The 12,881-nt window shown below is 48.6% G+C and overlaps 1 pseudogene; it reads right to left on the bottom strand.

The window, feature by feature from the left end:
* Positions 1–9,953: 9,953 nt before the first annotated feature.
* On the bottom strand, positions 9,954–11,428 carry LOC147081801 (interferon-induced protein with tetratricopeptide repeats 5 pseudogene; annotated as a pseudogene).
* Between the last annotated feature and the right edge of the window lie 1,453 nt (positions 11,429–12,881).

The raw sequence follows: 12,881 nt of genomic DNA, 5'->3' as shown, positions 1-12,881 counted from the left end.
CGGCAGCACTTTGAAATGACTCGGAAGCAAAAAATTGAGGGCGGTGGTCACTTTCACAGCCACTGGTGACGTGTGGCCACCAGGTCCAGCAGGGAGCAGGTCTTCTTCTAGGATGCTGCAGATGTCTGCCACCTCCTGACACATGTGCCATGTTTCACTCCACAAACAAAGAGCTGTAAATTGAATTGCCAGTGTTAGAGGATGGTCTGAATGTTCCTTACAGGGCTGGTGCAGGTCACCATCTCAAAGGCTGGAAAATGAAAGGCAATTAAGATGAGAAATTGGGCTCGTTAGCGCCCATTTGTTGGGCACTACAACTGCCCTTAGAGCTTTAAAATGGCATCCGTGGCATGCGCGCACACTTGTGAGGTGAATCCCGCCGGACGCCATATAGGTGCAGGCGTTAGTGCGCACGCAGTGAACGTCCACCGGAAGTATGCAGAGCAGGCAGATAATGACACCAGATTTGCCGTTTTGGAACTCCACGGTCCAACCAACGCTCTCTCTTAACCTCGCACAGCTGAACACGCATTCAGCAGCAGGAAGGAGTCCCCACCAGTGCTATTTAAAGGGACCATCAACTACTTACAGGTTATTTACTGGTTGATTTCTTTTGACTGTTGCTACGATTCTACAAGTGTTTAATGCTTTCTAGAGTTGTTTTAAATTGAAAAAGTCTACAGAGAGTGGTGTGGCAGGTGCTGAAGGAATGACTTCAAGGCTTCTGCACAAACCAGTCGCTCCCAGATATGGGTACTAGTAGGCATTCCCCATGGAATGCAGCATAACTTGGGGAACGAACAGAGGCCACGCAGAGCAGGACAATCTGCTGGAAGAGGGAGGAGGAGGAGGGGAAGAAGGGCCCTCAGCAGGAGACAAGATCCACCCAATGTGTTCGGGGAGCAATTCTCCTACCTGAACCTCAGCGAGAAACAATGTGTGAGACGTCTGCGCTTCAGTAAATACGTCCTCACTGAAACCTGCCACCTGCTGCAGCCACAACTGCAACCTCAGAGCAGGGCAAGGATCGCATTACCATTGGATGTGAAGGTGACTGTGGTGATGAACATTTATGTGTTTGGCTCCTTCCAGGCTGGAGCTGGAGATACTTGCAACATCTCACAGTTTTCCACCTATTGTTGCATAGGGGAGATCACTGAGGTTCTCTATTCAAAGAGAGCTGATTACATTTCATTCTCTCTTGCCAGAGACAAGCAGGCAGAGCGGGCACGTGGCTTCGCTAGTATTGCAGGCTTCCCCATGGTGCAGGGTGCCATTGATTGCACGTACATTGCTTTGTGGGCTCCACATGTCAACTCGGCCCCATACCAGAACCAAAAGGGATTCCACTCCCTCAGCGTTCAGCTGGTGTAGGACCACAGGCAGCGAATCATGCACGTTAACGCCCGGTAGCCTGGCAGCAGTCCTGAAGCCTTCATTCTGCAGCAGTCCGCTGTGCCAGCTGCATTTGAGCCCAAATGGCAAACCAAAGGGTGGCTACTGGGCGCCAAGGGCAATCCACTGATGACATCGTTGGTGACTCCGGTGTGTAACATGCTTACAACGAAAGCCATGCTGCCACATGAAATGTGCTGGAGCAGACCGCTAGCATGCTGAAATTACACTTCCGCTGCCTGGACCGTTCTGGAGGAGCCCTGCAGTACTCAGCAGAGCGGGTCTCAAGAATCATGGTGGCCTGCGGCATGCTGCACAACCTCATCATCATGAGGGCACAGCGCCTGCCACCAGCTATAAGCGAGCAGCTGAGGAGCAGGAGGAGGAGGAGGATGAGAAAGAAGAGGAAAAGGAGGAAGAGGAAGGGAGGAGGCACCTAGACAGTCACTTTCTGCCCAGGCTGTCCGTGAAGAACTCATCTGAGTGCGAGACCAGTAACCACAACCCCAATTCTCAATTCCACCAACAGTCCCACACTTTACCTTCCCTCTGTCACTGACCATCACAGCATCTGCTTGGCCACAATGCAAAAATAATAGCCACCACAAAATAAACATTCCAAACCAAATTTATGAATCAAATCATGCCATATTCCATACAAACGTGAACTAATCATCCTTGTACATTCCCTAATTGCCGGTCTTCTATGTGCCTTTTCCTGTCCTAGTGCTTCTACGAAGTTCTACCAGTTGCTGCAACATGACTGCTGAAAGGCTGCTGACTTTCAGTGGGGAAGACTCCAGTTGGCGTTGGAGGACAACCTCAAGCTGCTCTGGGCATAGAAGGCCCGGCTGCAGACTGTACCATCTCGGTATAGGCGGCAGCAGTCTGGGCTGGCTGGCTGACGGGCAACACCTAGGGCACTGGTGGAGTGGCAGGGGTGGGAGAATGCTTTCTTCCTGAGAGAGGACAGCAGGTTTGTGCTCCATGGAGCCACTGCCACTCCCCTGGGGTGGTGCCTCAGCATTCACAGCCATCTGTTGGAGGACAGCTTGCTCGACTGCTGTAACCCCCTGCAAGCCCCTTTGCACACAGTAATCCACAGCCACGATGGCAGCAGTCTCAGCTGACTGACCTTCGGCTGCAGCACTCAGACGTTGGGTGGCTGCTGCTTGTGCTGCAATGTAAGCTATGACATTGACCATCAGGTGCTGCATCATGGTTGTGTCCACAAATGTGTGAACTGAGTTTGCCACCATCTTGGATGGTTTCAGCCCCTGGCCACTGCCTCAGCATTGGTCATTCCAATAAAGACTAGCACCATCTCCTCCATGGGTGTGAGGACATGCAGGCATACCTGTCCACCTCCAGTTGGCTCCTGCAGCCTCTGGTTGTGCACCACCTTGTCCAGCAAGAGAGAGGGGAGTGTATCAGTGAGTCTCGTGCAATCTGTTTGGTTGATGTGACTGTTGGTTGAATAGCTGGCAGCGTGTGCAAGGTGTGAGATGTGGGTGTGAGGATTGCGGCAGTGTTAAGTGTGTGAGGGTGAGATGAAGCTATAAATGTTAGGTATGCGGCCTGATTGATAGAGATTGTTGGTAGGTGAGTGATGGGGGTGTGGTGAATTGAGCAGTGTGTGAGGCTAGTGTTGCAGTTGCTAAGATATGGCATTTGAAGATGCATTCACTGACCTTGGCCACTTCTCACTCTTTCCCAGGGCAGATTCACTTTAACCACAGCTCCCAGCACCTGCTCCAGCCACAATGCCTCACCGCTTTAAGAGGTGCAGGTTAGCTTAAAGCAGTGCAGGCTAACTTTAAGTGGTGCTCACTCTATTGCCCCCTGCTGATGCGCCCAGCCAATGAACAGCGCAGTTAGCGCTGGTTGGACGCAGAGATCATTCAAATGAGCAGGCAGCACGAAGTTGGCTTGCAATCAACGGGCGTGGGTTAATCGCACTTCGCGATCCCTGCGCCCGTCTTCGGGGCTTTCCAATTTAACCCCCCAGGTGTCTGTGTAGCACCTCAACTACCTTAAAAGCAATTTCCAGCATTGCACATACCCAAGGCAATACCTCCACAGAAAGGCTGGACCCTTCCAGGTGCTGTTTTTCCAATAGGTCTAAGGGTGGTGTGAGGCCTCTGCAGCCTCTCCCAATGTTAGGTTCTTCCATTGTCTGAATCCTCTGGACCTTCCCAACCATTCCTTCCTAAACTTTCTCTAATATCACTATGGCTACAGCGACCAGTGCAAGGGCCTTGTTTCACTTCACAATCAACAGCTGTTAAGTTTGCTGCCTGTGTTAAAGGCTGGACTGAATGGGGAAAAAATGTGGTTGCTTAGCGCCTCCCATTAGCGCATCCAGGGTGCGCTAATGGGGCGCTAGGAAGGTAGCACCCAAGCGCAGCAATGTTAGCGCTGCTCGCGAAATTGACCAGACATTTTGTGGCGGCGCTAAACACTACCGCCACAATCTCCTCCACCCACAGATCTTGACATCAGTCGAGCATGCAACGCCCCGGTAGCGCCCTGGACCGGATATTGAGTTGTACCCCCTGCCTTTCCACCTGCCACTAGCAACAACAGGTAGACGGAACGTTTTGCAGTTGGGAAGGGGCTGGGGGAGCGCTATTTAAAGGCGGACGCTTCCTGCCTTTTCTTGTCGGTGAAGTTTTTGCACCACGCATTCTGAGAGAGAGAGAGGCTTCTGGAGAGATTCAACGCTGTGTGAAGGAGTTTTGGGTGCTGAGCAGCACTTTGTAGGTTCATTTTGATTTGACCTTCATTCCAGTGATTTAGAAGAGACTATGGGGGCTGCACTGAATCGGGGCGTCGTCCTGCACCTGCAGAATCGGAGGCAACAGAGACACAGAGAGAGAGTGGCAAACATGGCCTGAGGGAGGAGGGCCAACGGGTCTCTACACAGGAGACCTTACTCTCCCAGGGTATTCAGGGAGCAGTTCTCATACCTTCATTTGTCTGAGGAGCAGTACTTGTGCAGGCTGCGCTTCAGCATGTAGGTGGTCACCGATCTCCGCCACCTGCTGCAACCAGATCTGCAGCCTCAACTCAGGACCAGGATGACTCTGTCAGTGGCAGTGAAGGTGACATTGGCTCTGAATTTTTATGCCAGCGGCTCCTTTCAAGCAGCTACTGGGGACAATGCCAATATCTCCCAGTTAGCTGTCCATTGTTGTATCCGGGTGGTGACAAATGCCCTGTATAAAAGGAGACACCAGTACATCTCTTTCCCCATGACCCAGGACAAATAGCATGAATGCACATGTGTCTTTGCTAGGATAGCAGGCTTTTTCATGGTGCAGGGCGCCATTGACTGCATGCATGTGGCATTGCGGGCACCGCATGAAAATGCAGAGGTATTCCAAAACCGCAAGGGCTACCACTCCTTAAATGTACAGTTGGTCTGTGACCACACACAGCTCATATTCGCCATCAATTCCCGCTATCCTGGCAGCAGCCATGATGCTTTCATCCTGCACCAGATTGGTGTGCCACACGTTTTCAAGGCACTGCATCACCCAAGTGGATGGCTCGTCAGGGACAAGGGTTATCCACTCTGCGCCTGGCTGATGACACCACTCCGTAACCCCAAAACCCCTGCCAAGCTGTGGTATAATGAGAGCCATATCGCCACGAGAAACATAACTGAGCAGACGATCGGCATGCTGAAGCAATGGTTCTGCTGTCTGGACCACTCAGGAGGAGCCCTGCAGTACTCTCCTGAGCGAGTCTCGCTGTTCATAGTTGTGTGCTGCATGCTTCACAACCTGGCAATCCTGAGGACCCAGCCAATGCCACCAGGGATTGGTGCACCACCTGAGGAGGATGAGGAGGAGGAAGAGGAGGAGGAGGATGAGGAGGAGGGGGAGGAGGATGAGGAGGAGGATGAGGATGAGGATCAGAAGCAGCACCAATGTGGGAGGGAGGCGCACAATGTTGTCAGTGCAAGGGCCGTCCATGAATGGCTGATAAGAAGCCGCTTCTAGGCCCCTACTCAGAAGATGGCTTCTGGCATGAAGAACAACATCATGGAAAGCAACCTGCTGGCCAAAGCTGGAATGATTCCAAAGACCAAAAATGTAAATTTTGAATACAAAAACTTTTTTATTTAACAAACTGTGTGTGTGTCATTTATTTAGGACAAACAATTAGAACCAACACAACAAATCATGAACTAACAGAACTCACTCTCACAAGATGGAGAAAAACGGCAAAACAGTAAACAAATGTAATCACACGAACCTCGACCTTTACCATAAACATTCTCACCATTTCTTTAGGCCTCCTACTGTTTGCCCTTCGAGGGTGATCTCCATCCCCTGTGCACCTCCCCCCTTCCCACCCTACTGATCCTCCGTAATGGGGCCCCAGTGGCTGCAGCAAGGCTGGTGGAAAACTGCTGAATGTCAGTTCCAGAGACTGCAGATGCCCTTGAAGGATGCCCTCAACCAGCCCTGGGCCTGGAGGGCCCGGCTGCAGACAACACCAACTCTGCATGGACGGCAACAGTCTGGGTTGGCTGTGTTGCAGGCCATGGCAAGTGCAATGGGGACGTGGCAGTGGTGGGAGCAGGAATGCTGTCATCCTGAGAGAGGACAGCACCTTCCTGCTCGACTGCCACACTGGCACTCCCACTGGGCAGTACTTCAGCATCCAGAGCAATTTGCTCGAGCACAGATTGCTGGCCTGCTGCGGCACCACTAGAGCCCTGGGGCAATGTGGCCGACCCAGCGAGGATGGCAGCAGTCAGTGCTTGTGTGACATCAATCTGAGACTGCATGAGGGCAGTCTGAGACTGGATGGCACCAGCCAATGATTGAATTGCAGCACTAAGCCATTGCGTTGTGTCGGCCTGTGCTGCAGTGGACAGCTCCACACTCCTAGCCAGTCCACCCATGCTTTCGGGCACCCTTGCCATTGCACCCATGAGCTCAGTGTGCATGCTCAAGGCCTGGCTATTCATGGCCGCTATGGCGCGGTCCTCATCTGAGTCCTGTGCAGCAGGACTCGCTTGCCTCCTCAACCTCCGGGGAGCTGGCCCCCGAGCTTCCCTACCCCCATGGTGTTGCTGCAGCCCGCTTGGTCCAGGAGCTTTACCCTCATCAGACCCTATGCCCCTGCTCCTCTGCAGGGAAGGCGTGGTTCCAGTTTCGGAATGGGCTCCCTCGCGAGGCGCAGATGGTGAGGCTCCGGCTTCCTCTTCCTCCTCGCCTGGGGCGTTGCTGCCACTGGTAGTTTGAGAGACAGGCTGGTCAGCTGGTGGTTCACTTTCTGAAAGTAGGGAGGTACAAGAGTGGCTTTAGCTCGACCTCTCCAGCGGCCATGGCACCTATGACCTGGCTGGCAATGATCCTGTGCACGTGCACCTCCAAATTGATGAGGGTGTGTAGGTCAGCCGGTCCTCCTCCCATGCATTGCTGCTGCCACCAGTTATGAGAGAGCTTGGCCTGCAAGAAAAAGGATGGCGTCTGAGTGAATATGCAGCCATGTGCTTACCTGATGTGCCTCCCATAGTTGAATAGCCCTTAATGTATGCAGCAGTTTGCATCCCTGATGTGGCTCCCATAGTTGAATAGCCCTTAATGTATGCAGCCATGTGATTGCCTGATGTGCCCGCACATAGTTGAATAGCCCTTAATGTATGCAGCCATGTGCTTGCCTGATGTGCCTCCTATAGTTGAATAGCCCTTAATGTATGCAAGGTTTGGAATGTGCGTGTGTGTTTTATGAGATGGCCATAGGTCTTGGATGAGTGCTGGGAATTTGAGGTTTTTAAACCCTCTGGGCACGGAGTGAAGTTGAGATGGAGGGATGTAGAGGTATTGAAAAGCAGCCACTCACCCGAGTTAGGTCGTTGAACTTCTTACGACTTTGGGTGTGGGTCCTCGGCACCAGGTTCCTCGAGGAGACGTGCTGAGCCACCTCCTTCCAGACTCTTCTGTATTCACTTGGCAATGGCCTCCTGCCACTCTGTGGGTAGAGCAGTGCCCATCGCCGCTCCACAGCGCCAACCAGAGCCAACAAGGCCTGGTTGCTGAAGCGCTGAGCTCGTTCCCTGGGCCTATCCATTAGTGGTTCCAGCACAATTGCTTTAGAGGTCTCTCCAGGCCAAGATTCAAGGCTGCAATGAGCAGAGTGTGGCTGGCCAGCAACATGGACCCTTGCCTTTAAGAACTGGCCGGCGCCAGTCTGTCTGTGTTCCATTGCTAACTGACATCACCTGAGCTTCGCCAGCGCTCTGAGGTAGAGCTTCACTTCTCGACGTTAGCACCTTAAGAGAGGTGTGTAGCGTCTGATTTATCTCTCAAATCACCTCCAGGGCCAATTTTGCAGTCGGAAGCGATAATTAGCGACGAGCGCTAAACTTTGCGCCCGGCCGATAATAGCGCCCCAAACGGGGTGATACCAAATTTCTCCCCCAATGTTCCATACATAACTGGTACAGTTCACCAACTCTAATTATGGACTATGAGCGACACTGTCAGCATTAGCACAGATCAATGACACAAATAAAATCATAGCTACAGTTTCTTTTTATTGGTTATTTTAACACTAGTCTCTGATAGTACAGCAAATTAACATTTGTAAGATTTAATGATCTCTCAGAGTTCTTGGACAAGACACCAATAGGCAGCAGCCAGCATATTTGAGCAATAGGTCAAGAATTATTAAGCTTACAATGTAATATACTTAACAATAGGCGATAGTTTTGACGAGTAGTTCACAGCCCTTGGTCTCGGGAACCTCTCGGACATAGATGACGTCATCTTAAGTCTGTTCCTTTGATCTCGCAGTAAGTCTGTGTGAAGTTTTTTTTCAAGTATCAAGGTTTTAACCCATTTCTTATCATAAGTTGGTTTGGCCAGTGTCCATATATGGTCTTTAACAAAATCACCTTCTTTAATTGGTTCTAATGGTCAAAATACCACTGTCACTCAGACTAAGGCTAGCATCTTGGCCACTCCCTTTTACAGTACTTTTGCACAACCCTATCCTGCTGTCTTGTTATCTTGTTTGTCGTGTTTCACCCCATTGGAATTCACTTTATCTCTTTCATTTCTGCCTCTCCTGGTACAAGCGGTACAAGGCCTCTCTCTACCAAGGGCCCATATCAGCACTGTCTCCCTAGGCTTGACGGTATCCAGACTGTCTTACTTCAATCTACCAGATAAATACCTTAACTCCCATGATCTCTCTCAGTTTATGTCCTTATACTAATTATCGTTTGCAATCAGTTTTGTTAAGCGAACTCTAATTTCTACTTAGTGTTAGGATATGTCATTTAACAATTTAACCTTCACTCGCAGCCTGTGGCTGTTTGTTATCAAAGCTTAGTCAAAACTACTTTAGACTGTCTTTGCAGCTACGTTTTGAACGAGCTTTAGCATTTTAGTTACCCAGGAATAATTATGGATAATATTAGTTAGTCAATGGCTACACTTGAATTTATACATTTATGATTCTCGCCTACTAAATATCTCTAAATATCAGCCTTTCGTACACATTTCTCATTGGAAAATCTGTATCAGCAGCTACAAAGCTTGATTATTAACCGGGTGGTTCATTGCAGAGAGAAAGAGAGATAATAATCTTATTCAGGCTAATGGCCATCACGCATAGCGGGCAAATCGGTGGAGACTGTACTCACAAATATTTATGTGTTTACAAAGTAAAGGCTGCTTGGAATGAAAGTACTAACAGTCTATATTAAACAAGTTAAGTCAGATGAGTATCCTGCCAAACTTGTCCATAGATCAGCGAGCATCAGTGCATCTTTCAAATACTGGGTTAGAGTTTTCGCTAATTTGTGTTAGTTTTATCCGTACAATCCGGGTGAAATCGGCCGAACCAGCACAAAAGATCACGGAAACTCGGACATGATTTATGTGAAGTGTAACTCGAGTTTTCCATGATCTTTAACGCTGGTTTAAAAATCATTCCACCGAAGCCGGCCCCACCTCCAAAACTGGCCACGCCCCCAGATCGGAATCCTGAGGATGGTGAGTTTCCGCTGATTGCTTCTGTTTGTGGCTGTTTGAGGAGGGTTTTCAAATTGAGCTTGTTTTCTTAGGCACCCAGGCACTAGTGGGCATGATTTAAAAGTACAGGAAACTCTTTGGCATCCGGCACCGACGGGACCGGGATGGTGCCGGTTCATTAAAAATTCTGGATGACGGAGAGGGTTATCTACCGAAGCTATTTTTAACAAACAAAAATTTAAAAAATCAAGAAATGTGCAGTATACAGTAATTGGGTACTCACATGTTGTGTTAAATGGACAGTGGAAGATGCTTGATTAAGTACAGTGCTGCCAGTTGAGGGTAATCCATAACTCTTAAATTACTTAACAGTAAAACAAAACTTATACAGTAAACAGAAAAATGGCAGATCGGAAGAGACTACCGGCAGCGCGGGAGAGTCAGACTCCTGTTATTGAGGTGTTCAGACTTCCGACAGCGCGAAGAAGCCGAGTAGTGGCAGTTTGGAAAACTACCCCCACTGACTAACTCGGTCACCGCAGGAGACTTGGACTCGGACTCGGTAACATTAGCGGTTATTGAGGTGTTGTTTTTGGAGTATGAATTTTGCCGGTTAATAGAGAATTCTGGATATTTAGGTGCTGTTTAAATGAGTTTCCTTTATTACAAATAAAATATTTTAATTTACTTACAAACTGACAACAATGAAACTAATAAATGGTTCAGTACAACTTTTTAAAGTCATTTTCAGTCATTTTACATCAGGTTTCTCACCGGTGAAATGCTGGACACTTCTATTAAAAATGCTTATTTTTTTGTGGTAAATCCACTTTCAGCTGTATTAATAAAACTGCACCAAGTCATCACTCTTAAATACATCAATGAATATTTTTAAATTGAAAGAAAAGGAACTGATTACATTTTATTACACTGATCGATTGGACTGGTTCATTGAAGGTTTTATGTTTGTGATTATGCAAATACATTCTAGCGGAAACTTCAACTGTAACCTATCTAGTGCAATTTCAAACATAATTTGCGCCTAAGTTACCGATTGCGCCCGAAGCAGAAACTCTACCCCGCTGTGTGTAGTTTCAGCTGGGAAAGTCAGCGTTGACCTAGATAGAAAGGCGTAATTCACAAAGAGCACTTAGATATTCTTCATTGTCACGATCAAAATCCAAGGCCTTTTCAAAGCACTCAATAGCTTCACACTTCTCCCTGCCCAGCTGGTGTAGTAACCCAAATACACCAAAGGCCTTGCTGTCTCTGGGATTCCTGTCAATTTGTTTTGTTGAAATGTTTCTCAAGCTTTCGCGACACAATTCCTAACCTTTTGAACCATGTTGGATTTTAAGTCCTTCCAGAAAATGTGTGATGGCCTTTGATTCAGATCTTTTGTGACACAATTCAAATAACCCAGCCTGCAAATATACTGCCTGCTTATTATCAGGGCGATTATCCTCTAATTGCAGTAGATTGCTGTAGATCTCCTCTGCTTTGAGATATTCTCCATTTAATGAACAGATTCCTGCAAAATCCAGTTGTGCAAAAACAAATGATGGCTTCTGTTCAAATGCCTTTTCAAAATAGTACTTGCATAGTTTGATCAACTCGGCTCTCTGTTGAAAAGCAGGATTGCGAAGGTTTTTGCTGCCTGGATTGTTGATCAGTTGAAATAGTTTGTTTCTGTAACACAGACCTATTTGGTGGTGTAAGAAGGTAGAGTTTGGGCTAATTTCTAATGCTTTCTTCAACAGCTCCACAGCTTTTTCCACATCTCCTCTTCTCAAAAATTTTGCTGCATAACGAGTTACATATGGAATGTCAGGGGACTTCTGCAATGCTTGTTCAACTAATGTGAGAGCTTCCTCCTTTTGATTGAACTCTTGTAGTTTTAGAGCTAACATCACCATGGCAACAGAGTCATCTGGATCAAGCTCCAGCACACGTCGCAACTGCTTCATTGATTGACTGGGTTCACGGCTCTCTGGGGCACAAGAATATCCTTCCAGACTGTAATGTATATACGTTTAAGGGGGGAACTATCTTTTACAGCTCATGTATACTGCAGTACCGGCAGTGACCACACCTGTATATAGCACTGAGTAGTAATCTGTACAGATCAGTTCCAGTGTGAGCCACGTTGAGTAAACACCTGTTGTACCGTTCTCCTGCAGTCTGTGTCTTATTATACACGGACACAACATTGGCGACAAGGCAAGTTCGAACCTACCTGCAACTCTGCATCACCTCCCGGGGATTCGTTCCTGGAGATCAGTGGATTGGAGGTCAAGGCCAGAGACTCGGGCGTCGACCATGGGCAACCGCCCAGTCATCCAGCAGAGACTCGAGAATTGTGGGGGAGGCTATCGAGAGCCAGGCTTGGCTTTCCAGTCGAGGTGGTCCAGCGAAACGGGCTGGCAACAGGCAGTGCACAGACCCTTCCCGGACAGCGGCGGGCTAGAGCCTGACCGAGCGGCATAGCAAAGGGCCGAGCAGCATCGACGGGGGAGAGAGAGAGAGGGCAGAGCGCACAGGGCGCAGCCGGTGTTCAGGAGCCGAGCAGCATTGAAGAGAGGGAGAGAGGGAGAGGGAGCGCCGCCATTGCCACGAGAACCGCCAGGAGCGGCGTTGGCAGCAGCGGGGGAGGAAGGAAAGCGCGGGACATGCTATTTTAAGCCATTGGGAGACGCCATTTTAAGCCACACCCAAAATGCTGAAGAGTGGCAGTATCACCGCATTTGACAATGAAGTCGAAGATTGGAATACATATGTCGAACGAATAGAGGTATACTGCAAGGCAAATGAGGTGTCAGATGACAAGAAAGCGTCGGTATTGTTAAATTTAATGGGGGCAAAAACGCATGGTTTATTACGAAATCTAGTAACCCCAACGAAGCCAATGGAAAAAAGTTTTGAAGACATAGTAACGATACTACAGGAACATTTAAACCCCACACCACTGCTGATAGCAGAATGATTCAAGTTTCACAAACGGAACCAGCATAAGGATGAAAGCAATGCTGATTATTTAACAGAACTGTGCAAACTATCGAAACACTGCCAGTTTGGAGCGGGACTGGCAGATACCTTAAGGGACAAGTTTGTGTGTGGGCTTCAAAGTGAAGGAACCCAGAAACGGCTTTTATCTGATAAGGACCTTACGCTGGAAAAGGCTTTCAGCATTGTGGTATCATATGAAGCAGCAGCACAGAGCGCTGCAGAGATACAACAGAGACGGCAAGAATATGGCACAAACGAAATGTCATATGGAACAGAGAAGAGCTATCGCTGCGGCAGAACAACACACGACCAGAATGATTGCTGGTTCAAAGACAAAGTGTGCAGACAGTGTGGAAAAGTAGGACACATAGCACGAGTCTGCAGGTCGGGAAAGAAAACCAGCAATAAGAAACCTACCAAAGGAAAGTACAAGAAGGTACATAATATGACGGAGAATAGTTCAGACGAACAAAAGAGTGA

Source organism: Somniosus microcephalus, unplaced genomic scaffold, assembly GCF_052327205.1.
Source record: "Somniosus microcephalus isolate GS21.2 unplaced genomic scaffold, FLI_Smic_1.0 scaffold354, whole genome shotgun sequence".
NCBI classification, from domain to species: Eukaryota; Metazoa; Chordata; class Chondrichthyes; order Squaliformes; family Somniosidae; genus Somniosus; species Somniosus microcephalus.
This window is presented reverse-complemented; position numbering and strand designations above follow the sequence as displayed.